General features: G+C 42.6%; 2 non-coding genes across 2 annotated transcripts; both read right to left on the bottom strand.

The window, feature by feature from the left end:
- Positions 1–14,406: 14,406 nt before the first annotated feature.
- Positions 14,407–14,500, bottom strand: TRNAY-GUA (transfer RNA tyrosine (anticodon GUA)). The gene is made up of 2 exons: positions 14,464–14,500; positions 14,407–14,442 (listed from the first exon to the last, which is right to left on the bottom strand). It is a non-coding gene; the product is annotated as a tRNA-Tyr (tRNA).
- Positions 14,501–18,050: 3,550 nt separating this feature from the next.
- TRNAY-GUA (transfer RNA tyrosine (anticodon GUA)) lies at positions 18,051–18,144 on the bottom strand. Its single transcript has 2 exons — positions 18,108–18,144; positions 18,051–18,086 (listed from the first exon to the last, which is right to left on the bottom strand). It is a non-coding gene; the product is annotated as a tRNA-Tyr (tRNA).
- Between the last annotated feature and the right edge of the window lie 1,491 nt (positions 18,145–19,635).

Genomic DNA, 19,635 nt, shown 5'->3' with positions numbered 1-19,635 from the left:
ATGTATAAATTTAAAAGTTCTAGTCCCCCACATTCCTATTCACCCCATCCCCCTCCCCAATTACCCATTTTAATTAGTTCATTGGCCTCCTTCCAGTGTTTTTTGTGTATAAACAAGGAAATAACAAAATGTTCATTTATTTACTTCAGACTTTCTCACACAGTTCTGCACCTTGTTTCTTGTTTTTCCCTGGAAAACTTTCCCTGTCAGAAAATAGAGAACAAAAGAAAAATGTATAAACCAAGAAGAATACTAGAATGACACATCTGTTGAATGAATGAGTTGCAACATTCTTGAATTACATGTCTGCTTTAATCATTGTTTGATATCTCTTTCGCTTCAATTTTCCTTACTAGTAAAAATCCTATTGTAATGGAAATTGTATCAAAAAATCTAATTGACACTTTGTAAATAAAAATGAGCTAAAGTAAAATGAAATGATATCTGGAGTTTTCTTCAAAATAAAGTGAGGACTATAGATAAAACTTTCTTGGCCATGAACTGGTAATTCATGGAGCTATATGTCAGCTATAACTGTGATTCATTATACTATTCTATTTTTAATATGTTTGAAATGTTTCATAATAAAAAGCCTCAGAAATATGTAGTGAAAATCAAGCATCTATTTCAAGAAAACTCTAAATTTTTAGAATATGATTTTCCCAGCTAAAAATTAATAAAGGTGTGAAATACTTCCCCGAATATGGAAACTCTAGTTCCACAAAATTAACCAGCCAGCCACTGGAGAATGTCAAATACCATGTGGGCTACTCAGAGCCAGAAAATGTAAAACTATAATGAACTACCAACTCCAAGAGGAACGTAACTTTCTCAGCAACAACCTGCCTTCTGGTTCAAAAGGAGTGGAGGCAATATAGAAACACACATACACACAGATTCACAGTGTAGAATAAGGTTTTTTTGTTTGTTTGTTTGTTTGTTTTGAGGTTGAGTCTCCCTCTGTCGCCCAGACTGGAGTGCAGTGGCGCGATCTCAGCTCACTGCAAGCTCCGCCTCCGGGGTTCACGCCATTCTCCTGCCTCAGCCTCCCGAGTAGCTGGGACTACAGGCGCCCGCTAACACGCCCAGCTAATTTTTTGTGTTTTTACTACAGACGGGGTTTCACCGTGTTAGCCAGGATGGTCTCAATCTGCTGACCTCGTGATCCGCTCGCCTTGGCCTCCCAAAGTGCTGGGATTACAAGCGTGAGCCACCGTGCCTGGCGGGAATTGAGTTGTAAAAAGAGAGAAACAAACACAAGTCTAAAATACAAACAGGAGAAATCTGCTCCATAGTCCTTAATTCATCTATTTGAATTGACATGTAAATATTACCAGGCCTTGAGTAAACCATAGTGTTAATGAGAAGGATAAAAATGAATAAATAGAATGAGTGACCTTAGAGGAAACAGATACTTAAATGATGGAAACAATCTTTACATTTCCAAATTTATATTAATAAAATAATGTAAACATTAACAACCCAGGAATAGATGTTATGAAAAAGGAACTTCTAAGAACCAAAGAGTTATTTAAATTAATAATGATATCATCAAAATTAACATATACACACATATCAATCATAGTCATGCCCTGCATAACAATGTTTCCATCAATGACAAACTGCATATACAACAGTGGTCCCATAAGATTATAATGGAGTTGAAAAATTCCTATTGCCTAGTATTTACTATACCATATTTTTTGTTTATTTTAGAGTGTACTTTTTCTACTTATATATTTTTAAAATGTTAACTGTAAAATAGTCTCAGTCAGGTCCTTCAGGAGGTATTTCAGAAATCATTGTTCTCATAGGAGATAACAGTTCCATGCGTCTTATTGCCCCCAAAGACCTACCAGTGGTGGCCGGGCATGGTGGCTCAACGCCTGTAATCCCAGAACTTTGGGTGGCCAAGGCGGGCAGATCACCTGAGGTCAGGAATTCGAGACCAGCCTGAGCAACATGGAGAAACCCCATCTCTACTAAAAATACAAAATTAGCCTGGCTTGATGGCGCATGCCTGTAATCCCAGCTACTCGGGAGGCTGAGGCAGGAGAATCGCTTGAACTCGGGAGGCTGAGATTGCAGTGAGCTGAGATCATGCCATTGCACTCCAGCCTGGGCAACAAGAGCAAAACCCGATCTCAAAAAAAAAACCCAAAAACAAGGCCGGGCGCGGTGGCTCACGCTTGTAATCCCAGCACTTTGGGAGGCCGAGGCGGGCGGATCACGAGGTCAAGAGATCGAGACCACGGTGAAACCCCGTCTCTACTAAAAATACAAAAAATTAGCCGGGCGTGGTGGCGGGCGCCTGTAGTCCCAGCTACTCGGAGAGGCTGAGGCAGGAGAGTGGTGTGCCCGGGAGGCGGAGCTTGCAGTGAGCCGAGATCGCGTCACTGCACTCCAGCCTGGGTGACAGAGCGAGACTCCGTCTCGAAAAAAAAAAAAAAAAAAACCCCAAAACAAACAAACAAACAAAAAACCTACCAGTGGGACAAGATATGGAGGTGAAAGACAGTGATATAGTGATATCGACAATCTTGACCCTGTGAGGGTCTAGGCTAATGTGTGTGTCTTAGTTTTTTAACAAACAAGCTTAAAAAGTAAAATAAAATTAAAAATTTTTAAATAAAAAAGCTTATAGAATAAGGACATAGAGAAAACATTTTTGTATAAATATACAGTGTGTGTTTTAAGCTAAGTGCTATTACAAGAGTAAAAAAGTTTTAAAAATTAAAAAGTTTATAAAGAAAAAGTTATAATAAACTAAGGCTAATTTATTACTGAAGAAAAAAATTAAATAAGCTTTTTTTTGAGATGGAGTTTTGCTCTTGTTGCCTAGGCTGGAGTGCAATGGCATGATCTCGGCTCGCCACAACCTCTGCCTCTGGGTTCAAGCGATTCTCCTGCCTCCGCCCCTCTAGTAGCTGGGATTACAGGCATGCACCACCACGCCTGGCTAATTTTTGTATTTTTAGTAGAGACAGGATTTCTCCATGTTGGTCAGGCTGGTCTCCAACTCCTGACCTCAGCTGATCCGCCTGTCTTGGCCTCCCAAAGTGCTGGGATTACAGGTGTAAGCCACTGTGCCTGGCCCCACTTTTTATCTGTAGCTTTTCTATGTTTAGATACACACAAATACTTAACATTGTGTTACAATTGCCTATAATACTCAGTACAGTAACATGCTGTATGGGTTTATAGCCTAGAAGTAATAGGCTACACCATATAGACTAGCTGTGTAGTAGACTATACCACCTTAGTTTGTGTAAGTATACTCCATTATGTTTGCACAATAATGAAATCACCTGATGATGCATTTCTTAAACCATATCCTTGTTGTTAAGTGACACATGACCGTATATAAGAGGCTAGGCTGAAGACAATCTTCTAGAATATAGAACTAAGAGATGAAATATATGAGAGAAATATTAAGAGACATGGAAGTTAAATCTGGGATGCTCAACATACATCTAATAGGAACTTCAGAAAATAACAAAAATGGAGGAGATAAAATAAAGAAAGAATAAATAAGTTGTCTGAACGAAAGAAAGACACTTCTGAAATTTGGGAGACCATGCAGTGAACAGTATTAAACATAAAAATACCCACAACTATATACACCTTGGTGATGTCTCCAAAGTCCAAGAATAAAGACAAAAGCTTAAACACTTCCTGAAATGTAAAAGAAAAAAATTATCTATAAAATAAGAAAAATCAGTTTCATCATCAATGAAAACTCTATGTAACAAGAACAATGTCAGTTATCTTCAGGAGTAAGAGGGAAAATGATTTTGAGTCTAGTATATTGGTTTTCTAGGGCTACCATCATAAAATACCACAACAGGGTAGCTTTAACAACAGGAATTCATTTTCTTACAATTCCAGAGGTTAGAAGTCCAAGATCAAGCTACTGGTTTCTTTTGAGACCTCTCTTTGGCTTGCAGATGGCTACCTTCTCTCTGTCCTTACACGTTCATCCTTTATTTGCATACATCTCTGGTGTCTCTCTGTGTCCAGATTTTTTCTTCTTATAAGGGTATTAGTCAGATTGGATTATGGCACACCCTAACAGCCTCTAACTGAATCACCATGTTAAAGGTGCTATCCTATAGTCATATTCTGGTGTACGGTGATTGGGGCTTTAGCATATTAAATTTTGTAAAGACACAGTTCAGCCCATAGTACCTACAATTCTATTTTCAGCATAAATAGCAGTCAAAAGAGAGTCTACATTGAGGGCACTCAGTGTGGGGATATTCTAGAACTTATATCTTCATTAAGATCCATGGATGCATTCTAAAGGAATTACTCAAGGTTGAACTCCTGAAAATAAAAAATAAAATCATAAAACAGTGAGATGCAAAAAAGTTATGAGCAAAGAAAGAAATAGAACTTATATGTAAATGTAAATAATTGTTAAGACATTGTTTTAATATAGATGAATTCAATTTTCTAACATTTTATTCAAATATTTCATCTAGTTTCATAAGAATAACAGTTATAGTGTCACCTGATGGCCATAAAAATCAATGACTTGGAGATAAAAATCCCAGATTATATAAAAAATTTGAAGATAGTAGAGAAAGTAATGACTTGAAAGCTGAGATTCTTTCTCATCTCATTCTGAGTTACATTAACCATAGCCATTGATAGAAACTGTTAATTTATATGTATGTTAAAAATGTAAGGAGAACTTCCACTTTTGGCCATGATGGAGTAACAGGAACTGGATTTATCTTAACCCTAGTTAACTGTAAAATGAACAAAATATGTGAAACAATGACTTCTAGAAATTAGACAACAGGCAGCGAAGCACTGTGATCCCTAGGAGATAAAAAATAAGAGTGAATCCTATGAAGTATTTCCCCAGCTTTCAATTGAAAGGCAGTTTCCAACCTGAACTATATAGAGGCAACCCAAACAGACACATCATTCTTGCTAAGTTGAGAAGACAAAGATTAGAGCTTGAGGAGGTCAAGAAGCAGAATACTGGAGAAAAGGGCGCTTCACAAATAAAAAACTTCTGACATCTGCAGATGAGAGACACTTTGAGTCTTTCACTGAGTAATGACCTATGTGTGAAAGGCAACTACCAAGGCCAGGGAAAGAATCACTGGAAAACAGGAGACTCAACAATTCCCAGATCCCACATGGGGGTAAGAATGGTTTATGCTCCCACAGCCAGAGTATAAAGACCTTGCAATATCCACAACTTTGGGTAAACACCAAAGAAAATGGTGAGAATATACCGGTGCTGGAATAAAAGCTGCTCTGTACCTGCCCATAATGTGATTTTTCCTCTGACTGTTATGTAAGATTTTTCTCTTATTACTGGTCTTAAGCAAATTGATTACGATGTACCTTTGATTAATTTTCTTCTAGGGGTGTGTGCATGCCTATGCACATACTTGAGATTCATTAAGCTACTTGGATCTGTGAGTTTATAATTTTCATCATATTTTGAAATTTTTCAGTAAGTAGTTTTTAAGTTTTTGTCCCCCTTTCCATTTTTTTCATTTTCTTGGGAACCCTAATTTAATACGTGTGTGTGTGTGTGTGTGTGTGTGTGTGTGTGTGTGTTAATATTACAGAATGTAGTTTCAGGCTAAATACTTTTACTGGACACAAAGAATGGCATTTCAACATTGTAAAGTGATCAGTTAATCAAGAAGACATGGCCGGGTGTGGTGGCTCATGCCTGTAATTCCAGCTTGGGAGTCTGAGGAGGGACGATTGCTTGAGCCCAGGAGTTTGTAACCAGTCTGGGCAACATAGACAGACCTATCTCTACTAAAAATTAAAAAATTAATCAAACATGGTGGTGTGTGCCTATGGTCCCAGCTAATTTGGTTGCTGAGGTAGGAGGATCACTTGAGCCCAGGAATTCAAGGGTACAGTGAGCTATGATCACAACACTGCAATGGAGTAATATTAAATGCTCAATTAAAGCCACAAAAGGCAGAAAAATAGTAGAAGACAGAAAAAAAAATGAACAAGGGCAACAAATACAAAGCAGTTAAAATACAAAATATGGTAGATATTAATCCAACTATATAAATCATTATTTTTATTGTGAATGGTCAAAATACACCAATACAAAGACTTTCAGGGTGCATTAAAAAGAAGACCCGACTATATGTTATCTACAAGAAACCTACTTTAAATATAAAGACAGAAAGATACTCCATGCTAGTACTAATCTAAAGAAAGATAGAGTAGCTATGTTAATTTGAGACAAAGATGTCTTCAGAGTAAGAAAATTATCAGGATTAAGAGGAAATTACATAATAATAATAGGGTCAATTATGCAAGAAGACATAACAATCCTTAATGTGTTTATGCTGAATAGAGCCTCAAAATATACGAGGCGAAAATTGATAGAACTCCTAGGAGAAATCAACAAATCCACCATTATAGTTGGAGATTTCAGCATCCCTCTATCAGTAATTAACAAATCTAATAAATCTAGCAGGCATAAAATTAGTAAGGGCATAATTGAACTCAATAGCACCGTCAATCGACTGGATTTATATGGACATTTATAGATAACTTTATACAACCACAGCAGACTATACATTACTCTCAAGCTCACATGGGACATTCACCAAAGTAGACCACATTCTGGGTCATCAAACACACATTAAATATCTTAAGTGAATAGAAATCATAACAAGATGTGTTCTCAGACTGCAATGAAATTAAAGTAGAAACAGTAACAGAAGAAATCAGTAACAGAAAATCCAAATATTTTTAGATTAAACAACACACTTCCAAGTAACACATCAGTCAAAAAAGAAGCCTCAACATTTGGACTAAATATAAATAAAAATACAACTTACCAAAATTTGTGGGGTGCAGTAAAAGCAGTGCTTAGAGAGAAATTTATAGCATTGAGTTTATATATCAGAAAAGAAGAAAGATCTAGAATCAATGCTTTAAGCTTCCACCTTAGAAAACTAGAGAAAAGGCCAAGCACGGTGGCTCACACATATAATCCCAGCACTTTGGGAGGTCAAGGAGGGAGGATTTCCTGAGCCCAAGAGTTTGAGACCAGCTTGGGTAACATAGTGAGCCCCATCTCTACAACAAATAAATAATAAATTACCCAGGCACGGTGGCACACACCTGTAGTTCCACCTACTTGGGAGGCTGAGGCAGGAAGATCACTTGAGTACAGGAGGTTGTGGCTGCAATGAGCTGTGATTACAGCACTGCACTCCAACCGGGGCAACAGGGTGAGACCATGTCTTAAAAAAAAAAAGAAAAAGAAAAGAAGAAAGAAAACTAGAGAAAGAAGAACAAAACTTAAATTCAAATAAGAAGAAAAGTAATAAAAATTAGAGAGGAGGTCAATCAAATGGAAAAACAGGAAAATAATAGAAAAAATTAATGAAATCAAAGGATAGTTCTTTGAAATGGTCAATAAAATTTATAAATCTCTAGCCAGGCTAACCGAAAATAAAAGAGAGAAAAGACACAAATCACTAATATCAGAAATAAAAGTGGGAAATCACTGCTTGCCCCACGGACTTTAAAAGAATAAATAAATATTATAAACAACTTTATGCCCATAAATTTGATAACTTAGGTGAAATGAGCCACCTCCTTGAAAGACACACTACAAAAACTCACATAAAGAGAAATAGATCATGTGAATAGGCCTGTATGTATGAATGAAAGTGAGTCAGCGGCCGGGCGCGGTGGCTCACGCTTGTAATCCCAGCACTTTGGGAGGCCGAGGCGGGTGGATCACCAGGTCAGGAGATCGAGACCACGGTGAAACCGCGTCTCTACTAAAAACACAAAAAAAACTAGCCGGGCGTGGTGGCGGGCGCCTGTAGTCCCAGCTACTTGGAGAGGCTGAGGCAGGAGAATGGCGTGAACCCGGGAGGCGGAGCTTGCAGTGAGCCGAGATCGCGCCACTGCGCTCTGGCCTGGGCGACAGAGCGAGACTCCGTCTCAAAAAAAAAAAAAAAAAAAAAAGAAAGTGAGTCAGCAATGTATAATCTTCTAAAACAGAAAGCAACAGACCCATATGGGTCCACTGATAAGCTCCATCAAACATCTAAGAAATGATGCAAATTATTTACCGTCTCTTACAGAAATTAGAAGCAGGAGGAACAGTTTCTAACTTACTCTACAAGGCAAGCTTTACTCTACTATCAAAACTAAAGACATAATAAGAAAGGAAAATTACAGCTCTATATATCTCACGAACATAGATACAAAAATCCTCAACAACATATTGACAAATCAAATTTAACAATGTATAAAACAAAAATACACATCACAACCAAGAATGATTTATTGCAGCTATGAAAGTCTGGCTCAATATTCAAAAATCAATATAATTCATCACTTGAACAGGCTAAAGAAAAACTATGTAATCATATCAATTGATAGTGAAAAAGCATTTGACAAAAGCTAACACATATTCATAATGAAAACTTTTAGAAAATCATAATATAGAGGAATTTCCTCAACTTGATTAAGAACACCTACAAAAACCCTTCAGCTAACATCATACTTATTGGTGAGAAATTAGAAGCTTTCCTGCTAAGATAGGGACAAGACAAAGATGTCCTCCATTTACCATTTCTATTCAACAGCTTACTGGAATCCTGGTTAGTATAATCATACAAGAAAATAAAATAAAAGGCATGATGATTGAGAAGGAAGAAATAAAACTGTCTTTGTTCACCAATGGCATGACTGTCTATAGAAAATCTGAAAGAATTCACCAAAAAAACCCCTCTGGTAACTAGTAAGTGATTATAGCTGGGTTTCAAGATAAAAGGTTAATAAACAAAAGTCAACTGCTTTCCTATATACCAGCAGTGAACAATTGGAACTTGAAATTTAAAACATAATGCAATTTACATTAGCACCAAAAAATAAAATACTTGGGTATAATTCTAACAAAATATGTACAAGATTTATATGAGAAAAACTATAAAATGCTGATGGAAGAAGTATAAAAGATATAAATAAATGAAGAGATATTTTGTTCATGAATAGAAAGACTGTTGTTACGATGTCAGTTCTTCCCAGCTTGATCCACAGATTCAACATAATCCCAGTGAAAAGTTTAGCAAATTGTTTTGTGCTATCAAATATCAACAAACTGATTCTAAAGTTCACATGGAAAGGCAAGAGCCCAGAATATTTCACCCAATGCTGAGGAACAAAGTCAGAGGACTGACACTACCTGACTTCAAGACTTACTATAGAGCTGCAGTGATCAAGACAGTATGGTATTAGCAAAAGAATATATAAACAGATCAGTAGAACGGAATAGAGAACTCAGAAACAGACCACACAAATACAGTGAAGTGATCTTTGACCGAGCAGGCATCTTTACTCATGATTCAATGGAGAAAAGATAGTCTTTCTAACAAATGGTGCTGAAACAGCTGAACATACATATGCCAAAAAAAACATGGATTGTCTTTCCATTTGTATAGTTTTTCATGACTTCTCCAATAATATTTTGCTGTTTTTGCCTTGATATTTTGTACATTTTAAGAGATGTGTTTCTAGGTATTTCATTGATTAATGCTATTATAGAGGTAACCTTTTAAAAAGTGAACATTCTAACTGGTTGATTATAACATGTAAAAATATAACTGATTTTTGCATGTTGACATTTGGTACCACAAATGTATCAAAATCATTTATTTCCAATAAGATAACTGTATATTTCTTTAAGTTCTCTTTTTATACAATTACTTCATTTTTATTTCTAACAAAAGCCTTCAGTATAATATTTAATAGGCATGAAGGCAAGGCGCGGTGGCTCACGCCTGTAATCCCAGCACTCTGGGAGGCTGAAGTGGGTGGATTAGTTGAGGTCAGAAGTTCGAGACCAGCTTGGCCAACATGGTGAAACCCTGTTACTACTAGAAACACAAAAATTAGCCGGGTATGGTGGCAGGTGCCTGTAATTCCAGCTACTTGGGAACTGAGGCAGGAAAATCTCTTGAACCCGGGAGGTGGAGGTTGCAGTGAGCAGAGATTGCACCACTGCACTCCAGCCGGGGGGGACAGAGTGAGACCCCATCTCAAAAAAAAAAAAAAAAAAAAACCTCCCCTCTCTAAAAAAACCAAACAGCAAATAAATAGGAATGAGGTGTCAGTCAGGCATCCCAAGCTTGTTTGAATCTCAAACAGAAATCTAGGACCATTTCACCATTAACTATGCTGTTTAAAGTAGTCTCTAGTCATTACTCCAGGATGTCACTCTGTGCAGGGTACTGTGCAAGGTACCGATGATACCAAAATGAACATGACATTGTCCCCGATTTCAAGGAGCTCACTCCTGATAGAGATAGAGTGATAGGTGGGAAGATATAGTAATCAGGGAGTATCAGAGACAAAGAGGAGGAGAACCAGATTAAGACTTGGGAGTTACGAAAAGGTTCTGGTAAAAGATGATCCTGCCTTGAGTGACAGAGAATGAGAAGATTGACAAAAGAGGAGGCAGAGGGATCAAAGCAGGGTAAGCACCCTGTGACCGTCTTGTGTTCGTAAGCCCGGGAAACATGGTACATTTTGGCTGAGTCAGAGTCTGGGTGGGAGTGGGGAAAATGAAATTGATTAAGCTGGTTACTTCGGAGGTGCCATTTCTGGCTCTCCAACATTTTCAGTAAAATATTAAAGCTAGAAGAAGAGAAATCTCGCCTGTAAAAGGAATACATCTTCTGGGACAGTGTTGACCTCCCATTGATGGTGGGTCATGCTGTAAGAGGAAGGAACTCACTTGTCCTTTCCTATTGTGACTCAGATTCATGCCTTATTATCTGAAAGACCATGAGGCTGCAACATGGGAAAACAAGGAGCTATGCCTAGTAAGAAACTGCTTGCTTTTTAGGCTTTCCTCCTAGGCACGGCTTCTCAGATGCTGTTCTTCTGCCTTATAAAAAAGAAAGGAGTGCCTTTGGATCCTGAGGAGGCTGAGACACCATGTTATTTATTTTGGCTACCAGCCTCTATGACCCCACTGTGTCCTCTTTTAGAGAATGTTTATCTTTAAAGTGCTTAATAATTTTGCCTTGAGGAGGCACTGATATTTAAACAAGGAGACTGCCTCAGAATGTCTCAAGGTATTTCAGTTTGTATACACTGTGGGACTGGAAAGCAAAGGGTAGACCTGAAAGGATTACACCTCTCGGCTTCCATCTGAAAAATACTCTAACACTTATCCACTGTCCTTTTACCCAATACAGTTCAGAATATATTGCAATTTGAGGTCAGGTCTTGTGTTTCTTGCTTATGTATTTTACATATAAACAGTCATTTTACCAGTGTTGGACCACGTCCTTCTTGATTGCCAATAGTAGTCTGAGTGGAGAGGTAGAGGAGAGTGACAAAAGCCTTGGTTTCTAATTAATCCCACTATTTAAAGGTAGAAAATAATACGTATAGTCTATTCATACCATTTAGTTATCACTAAGTATGTTCCACATAGGAACTGATATTGATCTAAGCATCAGGACCCCAGTTAAGAGTAGTACTTGCTGGAAAAGGCCACCCAATTAGTAAAGAGATCATATGATAAAGTTTGAAAAAGAGAGAAGACAATTTTTACAGATCTTGAATGAAGATTTCCCAATTCCCCATTCCTGCCAAATCTGAAAAGCAGGAAAAGCAGTCATTCAACATAAGATTTTTCTCCCTTGGCATCAGTCATGCCTTCATTTGTCAGCTGACCCAAGCCAGGCAGCTGCACATAGCATGTGCAGAGGCAATGACAATGGGAGTGGAGATGAAGGGAGTGGAGGTGAATGCGGAAGAACAGAACATTATGTACTTTTTCTACTGCTTGTCGCTCTGGGGAATAATATACATATGATAATATATATACATACATACATACACACACACACACATATAAAATTTCATAGCTACAGTGCCCTGTCTATGAGGACTCAAAGAGATGTAGGGCAATCTTCTCTGTTTCTGGGGTGAGTAGCGATTGAAACTCCAAGGATGTAATGACATAGAAAAAAGTTCCATGCACAACTTTTAAAATCCTCGTTTCCTGATACTCTTGGATTTGTTTGTATGTTCTAATGATACTATATATAGTTAGTTACAAGCATGATCAACACTCTTCAGGCTTCTGTTTATTTGCTCAGACTTTTCTGTGTCCACCTTACTTCTCTGATCATAGATCTACTGCTACTCCTGATCTAAAACTCAATTGACTCAACTTTGATGAGCATAGGCTTTACCAGAAAACCTCCCCTATTTACTAAGCTGCCTTCCATCACAGCTTAGAAGGAACTAAGGCTTTTCACTCTAGGTGTGCATGGAATATTCCTTTATTGCGGGGTTTTTTTCTTTTTTCATTTTTTTAGAGACGGGGTCTCGCTATGCTGACCAGGTTTGTCTTGAACTCCTAGCCTCAAGCAATCCTCCAATCTCAGCCTCCCAAAGTGCTGGGATTACAGGACTGAGCCACTGCACTCGGCCTCCTTTACTATAGTTTTGAGCACACTATATTCTAACAGTCTGCTTCCATTTCTAAGTCCCCTATGGACATTAACATATGTTTGGGCAAGATGTATATTTCAATCACATATGTTTGGGCAAGATGTATATTTCAATCCCTGTATCCCAGAATCTGGGACAAGACAGGCGCTTAGTAAAAGGCTCGTGAACAAAACTTCCCTGAATGCCAGTCTCAAGGAGCAGCAGCTCTTATAAGTCAACAAACCCTGGATTCTTGAGCTAAGAAGAGGATGTAGGACTTACTACACCCATTATTGATGAAGACCTCCTTGTAGTCATATTCAGTAAGCACATTCTTGGCTCACTGCAACCTCTGCCTCCCAGGCTGAAGCAATTCTCATGCCTCAGCCTCCTGAGTAACTGGGACTACAGGCACGTGCCACTACACCTGGCTATTTTTTTTTTTTTTTAATAGAGTCTCACTGTGCTGCTCAGGCTGGTTTTGAACTCCTGGGCTCAAGCGATTCTCCTGCATCAGCCTCCCAAAGTGCTGGGATTACAGGCACACAATCTCAATAGAGTTAAAAAAAAAAACATCTAAATATGGTTAAAGGCCAGGCACGGTGGCTCATGCCTATAATCCCAATACTTTGGGAAGCTGAGGGTGGAGGATTGCTGAGCCCAGGAGATGGAGGCTGCAGTGAGCCATGATCCCACCACTGCACTCCACTCTGGGCAACAGAGTGAGACCTTGTTTCTAAAAAAATAAGTAAATAAAAATAAATGTGGTTACAGCATTGCCCCAATTTAATCAAGCAATAAAATTCTAAGATGTGCAAGAAAGTCCAGAGGTTCCATCTTGGGTCACATTTTGAAGATTTATACAGATGGTGACATTGAAAACTGAGGCTACAGAGCTGTAGAATCCTCATGAAGGCCAATGATGTATGCCCAATGGCAAACCGTGGTGTGAGAGACCTCTGTTATCCCAACATGAGCTAAAACCTCCTTGTGGCATCTGTAACAACTGCAGAAAACAAGAGCCAGGAGCTTTCCCAGGGGCCCCCCCAACTGTGCCCAGACCAACCTGTAAACTGAAGAAGCTACTGAAAGTTCTCACCCTGATACTAATGTCACACAGACAGTACTGCAACATTTTATTCTGGCAACTAACACACTTAGAAAAAAAAATTGTCAGAGATTTGCATTAAGCAGGGTAATAAGTTCAAGTTATGTCCAAAATGCAGATAAAGCAGAGCCCAGAAGATCAGGGTAAACTCTATACATGTCCATACACTGAGAGAATTGAGACAGAAAAAGAGAGTAAAAAAGGAAAAGACCGACACAGAGAGAGCAAGAGAGAGAGAGAGACAGAGAGAGAGAACAGAAAACAATGAGACAATGTCAGGTGCCAAGGCAGTTATAGAACCCCTAGAAGAACATGAGGGGAGAGGGTGACTTTTCATCAAGGATGCCACGGTTGTCCGTGACCCTGCACTGTCTTCTTGTAGAGTAGTCTGCCTCCAGGAATCTTGACCTTCCAGACTTGTCTTGGGCTTACCACTTCGCCCACCTCCATGTCTAGAGGGCTCCGTCAAAGGTGAACACAGCGGTGTTGCCACGGCCCCTCAGCACTGCTCAAGCCCTAAAGCAGTCCATGAAAAAAAGTGAAAGAGTGAGGTGTGGTGGGGGTGCTGATTAAGAGGACTGGCTGGGTCACAAGACAGAAGCAACAGGCACTACAGTGCTGACAAGTACATGTATCTGGACTGCAGGAAGAATGAGCAGACTCCCAAGGCCACAGAATGGGCTGCGGGAAGCTGGGTGATCCGGAAAGGCCTTGCTAGGTTTCGCCTGGCAGAGTGTGGATGCTGGCTGGCAAAGCCTCTGACCAGGCAGAGATGCAGCCACGTAGTTTTGGTGCGTGCGTGTGCAAAAGCATAAGGCACCTCCTTCGAGCCGGAATCGAACCAGCGACCTAAGGATGTCCACAGATGTTTCTACAGGCTACAGTCCTCCGCTCTACCAGCTGAGCTATCGAAGGGCGCACGTTTCTGGTGTTGGGTCATTGATCTTTCAGCAAATGCAAGAAGCCAAGTCCTTGCAACTCTAGTCGTCCAATAAGCTTTAAGTTGGTTGGAACTCGCCTTGGAGAGAGAACTCTGCGCTGATCGCCACCGCGCCCCTTTTGCGGCGGAACAAAATCCTCTGGGTGTGGCTGACTGGCTGCCCCCTGCATCGATAACAACGACCCATGAGGGGCGAGCCGGGTAGGGGGCGTGGGGGTAGTGGTGGGAATGTGCTCCTCACTTTTTATCTTCTTCCTCCTGTGCATCCCCCTTTCTACAGGTGAGGATGACAGACCTCAGTGGCAAAAAAAAAAAAAAAAAAAAAAGAGGGTGAGAGGCAGAGGGGTTGGCGAGGTGGATGCAGGGTGCGGGGGTCCGGTGAGGGAAGGGTTGCTGGAGGAGAAAGGAGGAGAACTGGAATGGACACTGGTAGAAGGCTTCCAACCCCAGGCGAGCCGCATGGTCTGGTGGTGGCCGGTAATGAGGCCCTTCCCTAACACTCTGACCTCCCTACACCTTCCACTGCTCTCCCACCCCCTCATCCCCCACCCCCGTTCTTCCTCCCGATGCGCTTTCTGCCTTCTACCCACAGTATCCTAAGTTCACTTTTTGGCCCGTTGAGGTGTACTGGGAAGTGAGGGAAAGAATAAATAGAATTAAGTGAGGAGACCCCTCCCAGGGATTGCAGAAGCACATGTGATACCCCTCCTCCCTCGGGGCCAATCTGGTGGTTGGCTTCCCTCCTCTGCAAACCGACCGGAAATATTTTGCCAGTTGCAACTTTTAGGAGTGGGACAAGGCTCTGTGGGCTCTGAAAAAGCAAATGGGCAAGGACCAGCCTGAGCAACATGGCAAAACCTTATCTTTACAAAAATTACAAAAATTAGCTGGGTGTGGTAGCACGAGCCTGTAGTCCCAGCTACTTGGGAGGCTGAGGTGGGAGGATTGCTTAAGGCCAGGAGTTCAAGGCTACGGTGAGCTATGATTATGCCCCTGAACTCCAGCCTGGGTGACAGAAGGGACCCTATCTAAATAAAAAAAGAAAAAAAAAAATAGGGGGTGGGTGAAGTAGAAGACAGAAGTGTCAGTGTTGGACTGCTTACCCTGACCCCATGTCTTTGACAATGTTTCAGATCTCATCTGGTGTGTGCCACTACCCCAAGACCACTGGGACACCCACCCCCAAGCTGAACACCTAGTGGAGGTGCAGCAAGCCACATCCAAGGGACCTGGCCACCACTGAGTTTAAGTCCACTCCTTGTCTTATGGCAAGTGGGTCTGGATCTCTGGGGGCAAGGGTCAGATGCTCACAGAACCCAGCTACTCTCTGTCATGGCTCAAACAGGGAGTTGGTACCCAGGTTTCAACCTTGCTTGTGCTGGCCACCAAAGCCCATTCACTGGCTCACCTCTGATTTTCCCACCAAAACACTAAACAGAGGTTCCAAAGAACCCGAGGGTCTCTGTATCCCATCATAAACTTAACCAGTAAGGGACAAAGGTACTGCATTTGGTCTGTGTTCGCTGATCTCTGCCTTTGGTGTCATTGGAGGCAGGGATCTCTCTGTGGCTCCAAAGCCATAGAATCATCCTGGGCACTGGGGATGCCACAGCTTGGCCTCCTTCTGTTAGCAATGAGAAGCAGGAAAGGCTGACAAAGCCAGGGGAACGTTGGGGGAAATAGGGAGGTGGAGGGAGATCAGGAGCTGCTTCCCAAGAGAGGAAGACATGTGTAGTCTTCAGTTTGAGACCTGCAATGAAACAGCTCTTGTGGCCACAGCAGGTAGTGGAGGCAGGTGTCCCAGTCCCCAGACGGCTTCAGAGGGCCACGTTCCCATGGGCCATTTGGCTTGGAGTGCTCTCTGTGATAGGTTGCATGTGTGCAGCAAATCTCTGGAGATTTTTTCTGAGATGGTGAGATGAGACCAAGGAATGCTTGTTGGCTTTCTTCTCTGCCCCATACCCACAGAACCCACTCCATCTCCCTGGAGGTGAAACCCCTCTTCGTTGGAGAAAACCTAAGTCCATTTCCTGCTTCATTCTCTCTGATTGGGCCTCAGCATGTTTTCCTTCGGGGTGAGGGTAAAGTCCAACTGTGCCTCTAGTCCCAAAGCTCCAAACTGCTCAGACCCACCAGGCAGTGGCCTAAGGCAGCGAATTCGTGTGCCTCTGTGTAATGACAGCTGTCACTCAAGCTTTACTTCTGCTCCCTGCCATGGACCCAACAGCCCCTAACTCTCCAGGATCACTGAAGCTCTTTTTGAGCCTGCACTTTTGTACTCCCCTTCCATCTCCCTTACCCTCTCAAGTAGCAGGGCACTCAACACAGGTGTTTTTGCTGGCTTTGAACTGAATGGTCCTTTTTTTTCCAGCAGGGGCCAAACTTGGCTGTAGCAGCATGAAAATTTGTGAAGGCTCAGAAAAAGTGATGCTTCAGGGATTTGGGAAAAGCTGTGGGGATAGGGGATAGACTCACCTTGTCCTCGACCTCATGGGTAACCTGACCTTGCTAATGGAAGTTCTTAGGATTAGAAAATTCTCAGGGTGATAGCTGTCTCCCCAGAGTAGACACAGCAAAGTGGATATGAACATTTTCTTTATGCCTGTATAGGTCTATACATTTCCAGCAAAGGAGAATGAGAGGGGCAGGCTGAGGGCTCGGGGGAGTGAGAGGGAGGCAGAGACACAGGGACAGAGAAATATACAGAGACAGAGAAACTGTGAAAGAGAGAAAGAGAATGAGACAGAGCCAAACACGAGACTGTCGGATCTCAATGCAGTGATGAAGAGCCTGAGATGGATGAGAGTGAGAGGGTGAGTTTTTACGGAAGATACCACAGTTATCCCCACTTTACACCCTCGTCAAGTAAGCTTGATGTTCTCCAGGGAACTTGACCTTCCAGGCTTTGCCCACCTGGTCAGGAGAGCTCTGTCAAAGGAGAGCACAGTGGTTTTTTTTTTTTTTTTTTTTTTTTTGAGACGGAGTCTTTCTCTGTCCCCCAGGCTGGAGTGCGGTGGCGCGATCTCGGCTCACCGCAACCTCCACCTCCTGGGTTCACGCCATTCTCCTGCCTCAGCCTCTTGAGTAGCTGGGACCACAGGCGCCCGCCAACACGCCCGGCTAATTTTTTTGTATTTTTTAGTAGAGACGGGGTTTCACCGTGTTAGCCAGGATGGTCTCGATCTCCTGACCTCGTGATCCACCCGCCTCGGCCTCCCAAAGTGCTGGGATTACAGGCTTCAGCCACCGCGCCCAGCCGAGCACAGTGGTTTTGTCACAGCCAGCGGCAATGCTCAAGCCCGAGAGCAGTCTGTGAAGAAAAGCGAAGGAGCGCAGGGTGGGGAAGTGGGGGGCAGCAGGAATAGAGGAATTAGTGGGGTCACAAAGCAGAAGCAAGGCATGGAAAGCTAGGTGATCAGGAAAGACTTCGTGGGTGTTTTGCCCGGGAGAGTGTGGTTACTACTTGGAAGCTGCAGGGGTTTTACTTGGAGGCTGCAGGGCTTTTAACCAAAAGCATCAGGCACTTCCTTCGAGCCGGAATTGAACCAGCGACCTAAGGATGTCCGCAAATGTCTGTACAATCTACAGTCCTCCGCTCTACCAGCTGAGCTATCGAAGGGTGCATGCTATCAAAGCTGGGTCTGGCCGGGCGCGGTGGCTCACGCTTGTAATCCTAGCACTTTGGGAGGCCGAGGCGGGCGGATCACGAGGTCAGGAGATCGAGACCACGGTGAAACCCCGTCTCTACTAAAAATACAAAAAAATTAGCCGGGCGTGGTGGCGGGCGCCTGTAGTCCCAGCTACTCGGAGAGGCTGAGGCAGGAGAATGGCGTGAACCCGGGAGGCGGAGCTTGCAGTGAGCCGAGATTGCGCCACTGCACTCCAGCCTGGGCGACAGAGCGAGACTCCGTCTCAAAAAAAAAAAAAAAAAAAAAAAAAAAAAAAAAAAAAAAAAGCTGGGTCATTGGACTTTCTGCAAACAGAGGGAGCCACATCCCTGGAATGCTTGAGGTCTAATATGCGTTGGGTTGGTTGGGACCCACCTTGGAAGAGAACCCTGCACCGGTCACCACCACGCCCCTTTCGGGGGGGCGCAAATCCTCTGGGCGAGGATGCCTGGTGTCTCTCGGGCTCTGATAGCCACCATCCACGAGGAGGAGCTCTCATCTGTGACAGCCTTCCTCTCCCTGAGCATCCCCCTTTCTACACGTGAGGATGACAGCCCCCAGTGGCCTGAGAGAAAATGAGAAGGTGAGTTAGCAAGGGCACAGGGATTGGCGAGGTGGTTGGGTGGGTCTAGTCGGGGAGAGAATGCTGGGGGAGGAAAAGAGAAGAACCCTAATGGGCGCTGGATAGGCAGCTGACAACTCCAGCCCAACCTCAGGGTCTGGTGCACGTCTCTAATGGGCGTCTCCATAATAGTCTGGCCTCTCTACTCCCTCCCCTACCACACACACAGGCCCTCCTCCCCAGGTGCCCTGCCCTTCTCCTCATAGTAGTCTATGCTCACATACTGGTGCATTGAGGTGTACTGGGAAGTGAGGTGAGGAAATCTCTCCCAGGCTTGCAGATGCACATGTGAGATACCCTCTTCTGCAAACAGGCCAAGAATACCAATCAGAAGCTGCCGATTTCTGAAGTAGGGCAAAGTTCTGTGAGTTTCCTTGAAAAACAAGAAGCCAGGTAGAGGACAGAAGTGTGAGCTTTGGACTCCTTATCCTGAACCCACATCTTTGACAAAAGTTTCAGATCCCATCTGGTGTGTGCCCACCACTCCAAGACCACTGAGACACCCACCCTGCAGCAGAACACCTAGAGGAGGACAGGAAGCCACAACCACGGGACCTAGCCTCCATTGAGTTTATGTCCACTTCCTGTCTTATAGCAAGTGGGTGTGGATCTCCGAGAGTGAGGGTCAGATCCTCACAGACCTCCTGCTACTCTCTGCCATGGCACAGCTGGGAAGAGTGGGCACCTGGGCTCACCTTCACTTGTGCCAGCCACCAAACCCATTTGTTGGCTCACCTCTGGTTTTCCCCCAAAGCACTGAGCAAAGGTTCCAAGGGCTCTGGTGACTCCACGCCCCATCAGAAATATATTCAATGAAGGC

The sequence above is a fragment of the Hylobates moloch genome, unplaced genomic scaffold (genome assembly GCF_009828535.3).
Source record: "Hylobates moloch isolate HMO894 unplaced genomic scaffold, HMol_V3 SCAFFOLD_16, whole genome shotgun sequence".
Taxonomy (NCBI): domain Eukaryota; kingdom Metazoa; phylum Chordata; class Mammalia; order Primates; family Hylobatidae; genus Hylobates; species Hylobates moloch.
The sequence above is the reverse complement of the archived record's forward strand: the minus strand, read 5'-3'. Positions and strand labels throughout refer to the sequence as shown.